Below are 10071 nucleotides of genomic sequence, written 5' to 3'. Positions count from 1 at the left end.
CAGCTCTTCTCTAGGATTGTTGTAGTTTCCTATGCCTAAAAAGCAGTTTTGTCCACTAGAAATTCTATGTGTTCCTGAAATACTTCGTTTTTGTTTCAGCCAGCTTTTGTCTTCTTTCTCAAACCATTCACCCATTTTCTTTGCTGATGGACAGAGTCTTTGCACAATAGCGTGGCAAGTATCTTGGGAGTTTCTAGCTTGTGCACAATATCACACAGAAAGTTGTTCAATAGATTATTACGTAATTTGGTATGTGGTTCCAAATCTGCGGAAAAAACCCTATATTAAGTCATACAAGTCAAACAAGACTTTTGCAAGGAGCAAGAAAACCATCATGTCAGAGTGCAATTTAGATAACTTGCTGGAATCAGTAGTTCCTCTATGCAGTGCTTTAATAGCATATTAGCTAGTGATAAACCTTGCACAACTGGAAGTGTTTATCTGAAATACACCATGTGAGACTGTTGCATCTGTCTACACAGTTGATTCTGTCTTTGGTGCTCCTTAATAGTCTTGCTTAGTACCTCACTTTTTGAAATGTCAATTTTCATTTCTAGATAATTCTCCCAAAGTGCTCAGGGTCCTACACCACCCTAACTCTCATTGGCCAGGTATCTAAAAGTAGATATCCTATAAACTCTAGAGACCATGCAGAAAATTTTGCTTTACTGGCTCTCATTTCCATACTGATTGTTATCTCTCTGGGTCTGAGGGAGGATCAGGAGAAACAGAAACTTTACAGTTCCATTGAATCTTTACTGGAGTCATTCAAGGCCAGGTTGGATTGGCCTCTGAGTAACCTGGTCCAGTGGTAAATGGAACAAGATATTATTTATGGTCTCTTCCAATGCTTACCATTCTATAATTCTATGATTTTCTAAACTATTTTCACTGAGTGATAAGTAGCTACAACAGTATTTCCTTTGTCTTCCAATTTTTATTTAATAAGTCCAATGGGACACAGGAGCTGAAGTACCATTTTGAATGAAGATAACACAAGTGTGATTATTAAACTACTTCAAATAATATTTTTAAAGCATTTTTTCCATCATAAAAACTTTCTTGTATATCAATAGAAATTGTGCCTTTGCCAACAAATATCTTGGGAAGATGGCTTTTCCCAATATACAGATGTTCTTTGATACACTGAGGTCTTTCAAGAAGAAAAAATTTCAGGGAATTTGTGACTTATAAGAGTATGAGGGAAGAGACACAATTTGCAGTAAACACTGTATGGTTAACTGTAGAAAGAAAATAGAAAATGAAAATGCAGATAACACTGAAAAACAGTGCTAATGGAGGCAACTTTCATAACTGGTATTGAAATAACAACAAAAATTATTCAACTACAAATTAACAGAAACAAAAGCTGCAGTTTAAGGTAGACTATGATGTTGAATGATGCACAATTTGCCTGAATCTAAGCATAGCTGGGTTTGATAATATTGTAATAAGTGTTGGGTTGGGTTATTTTTATAATGTGAACTCACCTAGGTAACATTTCCATGCACATTTGATCACATACATGTTTCCCAATACAATGACTGAAGACAAAAGAAGGAATATAAAAAGCAAAAATATCGTCATTATTTTCCAAAATTCACCCCTCATGTAGAACAAAAGTCTGAGCAGCCACAGCTATATTTAAAATAAACTAAGCAAAGACTGAAGAAAAGACTTCTTTCCTTCTTCCAGAAAAAGATTTATGTTGCTTTTTCTTTCAGATTTCCATTTAAAGAAATGCCATTTTAATTGGCATAATCTTTTGAAGCAGAACATTTGCCACTTTTTAAACCATAACCAGAGAACAGACATAGCATGTGTAAATGTGTGCCACTTGTTTTTCCTCACCTAGTACCTAGTTTATTATACAGAGTACAGAAGCAAAAGCAATTATGCAAAGGACAAAATAGATTTTGTTGAAGGTACATATATTGCACTAATTTGCACCTGAGTATAGTTCATTAATTCCACTGCACTTTTTATCATCTGCTTAATTTCTCTTTTTTTTTTGTTTCCTTTTTTTTTTTTCTCTCTTGGTAATGTAAATTCATTCTCTAGCCAGAGCTAAGAAGCTAAAAAGATTTAGGTCATGATTAAATGCTCCAGTACCAATGACTATCAGTAGACATAAACCTATGAAAAGGATTCAGTTTCTCAGTTAATTATGAAGATATCTGACTCCACTGCCTTTTTCCATTCATTTTCAAGACATTTGATCAAAATAGCACCATGCCATAGTTTCTACATCTAGAAAGTGTAAATGGACACAGACACTTCTATTTTAAATTGACAGTAGGCAGAACATACTAGCCACTGTGAAGAAAATTAACTCTACCCCAGCCAAAACCAGCACAACTGGATGTCAAATGATGGCCTTACAGTAAAAGTATTTTCTTTATGTAATCAAGAATGAGGTGTTTGTCTGCAAGGGGTTTGTCAGACAAACAAGCTGAATTAAACAGAATGCTCACAGCTTAATAATGGACTGATAAAATGTCTATGTCTTAACCTCTCTCACTGATAAGGACTAATCAAATGACATTTTTTCAGTTGTTACTGAATACAATTTCTTCAGTGAATTAAAAAGGGCTTAGTAAAAAAAAAGAAATAGATATATATATATATATATATAAAAGCATAATTCATTAGAAGGGTGTACACTATTAAGATGGGAATCAGAAGCAGACATGATAAACAATAAAACTGGCAAATCACATATTTAAACACATAGAAATTTCTAGGTACCTAAACAATCCTTTCATATGGGCCAACAATGAATAGCAGATTGCATCTTAATATGAGGTTACTTTTAATTTGTAGCATCACAAAAGAAATTTGCAAGAAAGAGGTGCTTAAATCATGACCATATATTGCTGACTCTAAAAGTAGAAGAAGGAGATATAGCAGCTACCCATTGCTAGAAAGGATAGAGGTATTCACATTTTCCACCCTGACTGATAATCCCTCTTCAGTTTGAAGGGAATGTTTTCCATCAAATTTCCCTTCCAGATTCCTCAGATGGCTGAATCTGGGTCAGAGGATTCATGATAAAAGAAAGAAGTAAGTGAAAAGGTGACTCCAAAGCAGCTTCATGTGTAGGGTGATGACAACTCTTTGTTCAATTTCTTAATCTGTTTCTACATTTTTCTAGATACAGATGCTATAAAAATATAATGCTACTGTAAACTCATAGTCCTCATGTCCTGGCTTTAACAGGAAATACTTACCTTAATTAATACTCTGGTTTCTCTTCAGATTGTATAAATCTTTTGCCTTTTACTAAAGATTTCCATAGAGACGAACAGGCACAAGTGCCAAGAATTTTCATTTTTCTCATTAGCAACACAGGTGTAGGGCAGGGCTCTCCTCTGGGTGATTAAGAGAGGCCTCCAGGAAGCACAGGGACCCAGAGCGGGGCAAACAGGAGTGAGTCAGGAGGGACAAACAGGGGCGTGGCACATCCCTGAGGGTGTGGCACATTTCTGAGGGCGTGGCACATCTCTGAGGGTGTGGCACATTTCTGAGGGCGTGGAATATTTCTGAGGGTGTGGCACATCTCTGAGGGCGTGGCACAGCTGTGAGGGCGTGGCACATCGAGAGGGCATGGCCCATTTCTGAGGGCGTGGCACATCGAGAGGGCACGGCACAGCTCTGAGGACGTGGCACATATCAGGGCATGGCACAGCTCTGAGGGCGTGGCACAGCTCTGAGGGTGTGGCACGGCTCTGAGGGCATGGCACATATCAGGGCATGGCACATCTCTGAGGGCGTGGCACAGCTCTCAGGGTGTGGCACAGCTCTCAGGGCATGGCACAGCACTTTGCACAGTAGTTCCTGCAGGCAGGGCAAACTGGCAGGGTTGCAGGTTTTCTCCTGCTAATGGTGTTTCAGTTGTTTGTTGTGTTTCTGTTGGTTGTTTTTACAGGGTTTTTTTTTGTTAATAATGATTTTTACAGGGTCAAACCCTGTGATTATTAGCAGTGTATGTAACCAAATGGAGCCCTCTGAAAGGATGTGTCTGTCCAGACCCATTCCTATGCAGAGTGTTTGAATTTATCAGTGGTACTGGGTGGGTTGCAGAAGAAGCCTGCCTGTGGCATGAACAGGTGAATGATTGCCTTTCACCAGTGGCCAAGCATGGGGAGAAAGTTGAAAGACTAAGGACTTTTGCCTTGAAAGACTGCATTTTCCCATTCCACAGGGCAAAAGCTGCAAACAGATACAAATGCTGTCAGTACAAGTCTGCTGCTACAGCAAATCCTTCTCAGTCTCAACTAGCAATATGGCATGGCCTGCCTGGGTCCTGCACCTCACAGGTATTTCCCCATGGGTAAAAGTATCTGCTAAACACTTAAGAAATCTAGGATAAAGGGGATGTTCCCTGTCATCTTTGAGTTGAGAAAGGTGGCCTGTGGATGCCAGTCAGGTAGGTCCAGTAAATGGGAGTCACAGCCACCTTCTGGAGGGGAGCTTGTGAGAATAAAACAGCTCCAGGAAAATGGGAAGGGACAGTGTGGGGCTTCTACAGTGGCAGATGGGAGCAATGGAACTCCAGAGGATCAAGCAATCTATAGCTGGACTATCAATATCCATATTAAAGAGGGTGTTAGGAGACTGCTAGGTTCAGAGAAAGGCAGCTCTACTAATTGTTTCTTGCCATGGGTGGTCAGCCAGAAGTTGAGTATAAAAGATCCCTGGTAATTGCAAAGTAAGCACTAACAGTGAAAATGCTTTTGAATTTCTCATTTTCCCAGCAAAATATCAGGCTTTTTAATGAAAACTCTCTTCCTGCTGACATCCTTTGGCCTCACTCCTTACAGTAGCAGCATGTCCTGCTCTACCAGACAGCATCTTTAGGGTATCCCCTTTCTCTCCTCAGTCAGTGCTATCTTTTCTGGTTACATTGAGTTTACGACCAGAATCAATAATATAGGTAAGGCATGAATAATTTATATCCACCAGGATCAGTTTTCATCGCCCACAGGAGCCTATGAGAGTGATCATTGTTAAACTCATCTCTCAGGTTTGTGTACTCACTCTGCCACTTCACAACAGCCAGAGTCATGAGACAACCTATACTTCTTGAAACGTGTATTGCAGCTGTTTTTGCTTTGTCAATAAAAAATTGATTCCACAGATGGGTCTAATTGATATAGTAGGAAGTTTATCCACATAATTTTTCTTCTCACTTTCCTGCTTGAATTCAGTTCTAAAATACCTATGTAATATCTCCTGTTATATGAAAATATATATTTGGCCTGATTCCAGCTACATTTGTTTTGGATTTATAGTTGTTACCTGTCTTCTGTTAAATAAGTGCTGATTTACATTACCTTGAGTCCAACTTCACCAGCCATTATCCCAGGCTTCAAAAATATCCTCTAAAATCTCTCTCAGGTATTGCAAAGTTAACCCACAGCAGCAGACAGGTTAGACAGTCTGACTCATGTTAACAACCAATTTTTTCCCCATCTATTTAATAGCTCATGAAGTTTAAAAGCCAGGTTCCTCAATTACTTTTTGCATTTCAGCCAATTCATTCTGGTAACGTCTCCCTGTAAAAATGAGATAACATGCTGTAAAGATAAAAGTGTACCAACGTGCACTTTACTGAATGTCTGCATGATGGGGGTTCTGCATGTCAGAGCTGCTGTGCTAGTAGAAGATGACTTGAAGTAAGCCCTTTAATTGATCTGCACATCAAATGCTCTGAAAAATGTAAAAGAGGGGCTTAGACTGTCAGTAGTTTGGTTAGCTCACAGTGTATTGTCTCCAGTCTAATTTCTTTAATGTGCATGGTGATAACAATGGCTAAAATTCATTGGCTGCCATGTGTCAATACATTTCAACAACCATTAACAAACAAACAACTGTTTGAATAGTTTCTTGTATTTCTTTCTTGAATACAGAATCACTAAAGCAGTGTCAGGGTATTTTAGCATACTATCTCCTAGGTCATTTGTGGTGCCCATTTTTGTATGAAACATGCATTTTCACCATCTCTGGCTGTCACAGAAGTTCACAGTGTTTATAGAGAGGAAAAACGTTGGGAAACCGTTGCAGTGTGCTGCAGGCTTTCTGAGAACAGATGTCAGCTAGACATAAAAAAACCCCCTTGGCTCAACTGAGTTTACCTTATAGACATCCTTGGGCTATTAAAAAAACAACCTTGACTTCTGTTCCCCATCACATAGAATTAGTGTGCTGTTGACTTTATGCTTGATCTAACACCACTGAACTTAGTAGTCTTATACCAGGGATGAATTCGGCCCTTGGTCTTTAAAGCAATCCTTCCCCTTGTGTGTAACAAAAACACCATATGGTGAGTCCTTGGCTTGGTATCCATAGCTCAGCTTGCTATCACTCCTTTGTGATGCTGTTGCTGGAAAAGGTTAGAGCCTGCAGATCTGGTTCAGTCAATTCCAAATCTGCAGCAACAGAGGGTGAAAAAGGAGTTAACGGAGAGCTTCATCCTCCTGCTCATACTGCGGGGGCTTTACAGGCCCTCATACGGGTTGAATAGTTCACTGTTTATGGAGCCATGGACTTGAGATGTACATAGAATCAGAACAGCAATCCTCTTCCTAAATACTCAATTATTCTTGTAGTTCAGCGAGTGAGACTTTCCTCCTCCTAACTACTTGGAAAAGCAGCAGTGCCTGGATAAGCTCCCCTCCACACCATCTCAAAGGAAGACCCTTGCCATAGAATATGTTCACCAATAGTACAGCAAGGAGTTAGTGAGACCAGAGAAGCAGCTTTGTCATAGTGCACAATGTACTCAAAAACAATCCAAGGAGCTTCACTCAAAAATTCTCCTCCCCATGTTGAAACTGTAAGCCAGGAAACTACAATTACCTCAATATATCTGCTGAATTTAATTGTCCAAACTGCTTTTTCCCTATACTGGTAAAAACCTGTGCTTGCATGTTGCAAACTGGGTGAAATTGCAATTTGACCATGCCAGTTTTTTCAAAGCCTCTTCAGTGGTTTCCTCCCTGAAGCCATATTATGGTATCCCTGTGCCACGAACTGCAGAGCTGCCCCTCTGCCTTTTGCCACCTGCCTTGTAGCAGGATTAGCTCCTGTTCGGTCTGGTTTTTGCCAGCTTCCTGTTTGTCTCAAGCATGTCTCCAGTTTCTCTGCTGAGCTGTGTGTGGAAAATAGCTTGCAGATAAAAGATGTCAGTTTGATGCTTTCAGCTCTCTCCCTGAAGCTGTTCAAACATATTCAAAACTTCCGCTGTTGAATATCAAAATACTAAATTAAGATTTTTTCTTATTTCTAGATGGGTTTGTACATAAAGAAGAATTCAAACACCATTATATATAAAGAATGATATTGCTTTATCCAAAGTTTTAGGAAGTGTTGAGCTTCTTTTGCAAATAAATTAATTAGTCTTTCACTTGAAAATCAATCCTTTAGGGAGTTTTCATGCTGTTTCCAATCATGCACTTGTCTCAGCTAAGCTTAGAAACAGAGACAGCTCTTCAAACTTCCTGTATCATTAAAATTCACAGAGCATTTATGGAAGAAGAACCATTAAAAGATTTATTTCAATGTTACTGGTGGGGTTGTTTTCTCTTGTTTTTAATAATTGATGGTTCTTTTTCCTGCAGAACTAGTTTGTACACTTGCAGTATGGCACAGAGGAAAATTCACAAAGCATAGATGAGCTTGAGAGGTGCTACCTCTTCTAAGTCCCTCCTCATCTGAGGGGGAGAGGCAAACTTTTCTGAAGAGCAATTCTAGAATAAAAGCCCATTTTAAGGCATATAAATCTTCTCCCAAAGGAGCTGTCTCTGTCAGCTGATGACAGGCCTGGAGGTTAAAATCTCCACTACTAAAGTTAGCCTTTGTGGACACCCTTTCCCATTGCAGGGCTTTTTACTGAACAATCACCTACTTTCTATTTCACAGATTTCTGCCTCATTGGATGCACTGAAGGGAAGAACAGCCTGTGTCAGTACTTATTTCTTTTTCCTGCCAGCCTCTCTGTCAACCTGTGGTCTTTTGCTTTATTTACTGCCAACTGTTCAGACCCTACTCCGAGTGCAGAAAACATATCATTTTCCAATCCAACTGTGAGATGAGAGGGTAGGATTGTTCTCCTTTTACTAATCAGGACATAAAGGGCAATGAAATTACAGACATAAAAGAAAACTATAAATGCCATGAGACACATGAGCAGGGTTTGAATGTTCAGAGCAGAGCTCCTGTGGCTGGGGCAGCAGCTGATAAACATTACAGTCTTCATGCCCTGTATGAACCAGTACCAGTGGAGGATGAGAGCCACAACTTAGCAGAGGATTTTCCAGCTTTGATGGCTGCTGTGTCTCTGGCATCTGTGGGTCCATTTTTGCACTTGGAGAGATGCTTTGCCCTCCCCTAGGCCTGCGCCTCCCTGTCCCTTTAGCTTGTTCCTATCCAGTCCTCTTCGGAACCTCTTAGAGGCTCTCTCTCTATAACCCTGAATGCCATACTCTCATCTGCAGATCTTTATTCAACTCTTTGCATCCTTTATTCATCTCTTTGCATGTGTTCACTATTTTCAGCCTTGCTGTCCTAGTTTCACTGTGTGTTTCCCTCTCCCAGCACACTTCTCACTCATCTAGGTCTTTTGCCTTGAAAGGCTGCATTTCCCCATTTCAGAGGCTGCCGTGCTTTCTCCTGGGCTCCAGCAACAGCCACACTTAGGGCAGTGGAACAGGCATTCTCATAGACCCATTGCTCATAGCAATCATAAGTTATAATTTCAATAAGTAAAAAATTCTATTTCAGAGTCACTTTGCACATTCTTCAGAAGGAGGAGCACTGAATACATGAAAAACAGTAAGGATTTTTTTTTGCAGGTTAGTAAGTTGACCATTCTTTAGTAGGCATTATTTGAAACAGCTGCTTTCCTTGGTCAAAACAGGAATATATTGGAAGGCCTTATTCCACAGAGTCTTGGTCTCAATGGAACACAGACCAATTACTAGTCCTTGCTGATATTGTTGGAAACTTTTTTAAAGAAACTTTCTAAAATAAATTCTGTCTGAAGTGCATTTGCTGACATGGAAAATTTTAGCAGCAACAGCTGAAATTTGACAAACTGGTAGATAATTGAATGCAGGATCTTATACAGAAAGTGTTAGATGGCAGGCGTTTTTATGCTCATATTCCTACTCAGCTCCATTTATAATGTGCCACTTTTCAATCGCTAGAGTAATGGATGAGAAAAATATTATTCAACTTTTCATCACTTTCTTGCAATTATAAATGGAATAATTACATTAAGTGTATCAAATTTTTCACATAAAATGTGTTGGTGGTTTCAGGATAATCTTATTCAGCTTTTAATGACAAAATGCATAAAACTATTTTGGACTGAAATCAAAAGTCCAATCAATACGTAGTCATGATCATTTTTTAAGTTATTATGAATATGTGTTATTTTTGGCAGTAAAGTTCTATGCTTTTTCTACTTTTTGTATTGTTTGATTTTACACATACTGATGTGTAATCCCTGTTGCAGAAAAATTACATTAGCAGGAAAAACAGGTTGTTCTTTTTAAGGTAATTGTTTTGTTGAATCAACATAAACTGCTTGCTCTTTCTCTAGACTGCTGCAACTCATAGGAAGATTATGAGTCACCAAGCAGCAGACCTCTGTAAATGGAATAGGAAATTAGATTTGTAAGAGCTTTTCCATTTAGGCATGGAAGCTGTTCTAAAATCATAAGCATTGTTTGAATCTTCATAAAACTGTTGTAATGTAATTACAGCTAATAAAGAAAGTTCAAAGGGCTATTTGGGTAGAGCAGATGAAATTCTCAGATATAAGCCCCACTTTTATCAGAGGAAGTAGCTGGTTAGCTAGAAAGCCTTGTATCATTATTTCATTTCTTTTCTGTGACACAAGAATACAATGTTTACCCTCAACCAATACAGACTAGATAATCTTGAAGAAGCCCTGAGATCTTTTGTTTCAATACCCTTACTTTAACAAATGCAAACTGGCACTCTCCATTAACTGTGCATATGCAAAAACGCAGGCTGGGGCTTTTCCTCTGACTGCAGAAACTA

At 39.1% G+C, this 10071-nt stretch overlaps 1 pseudogene; it reads left to right on the top strand.

Annotated features, from left to right (window-relative positions):
* Nucleotides 1-3238: 3238 nt before the first annotated feature.
* On the top strand, nt 3239-3359 carry LOC113459648 (U5 spliceosomal RNA; annotated as a pseudogene).
* The last annotated feature ends 6712 nt before the right edge of the window (nt 3360-10071 follow it).

This window comes from Zonotrichia albicollis, chromosome 5 (assembly GCF_047830755.1).
Source record: "Zonotrichia albicollis isolate bZonAlb1 chromosome 5, bZonAlb1.hap1, whole genome shotgun sequence".
Lineage (NCBI taxonomy): Eukaryota > Metazoa > Chordata > Aves > Passeriformes > Passerellidae > Zonotrichia > Zonotrichia albicollis.
The sequence above is the reverse complement of the archived record's forward strand: the minus strand, read 5'-3'. Positions and strand labels throughout refer to the sequence as shown.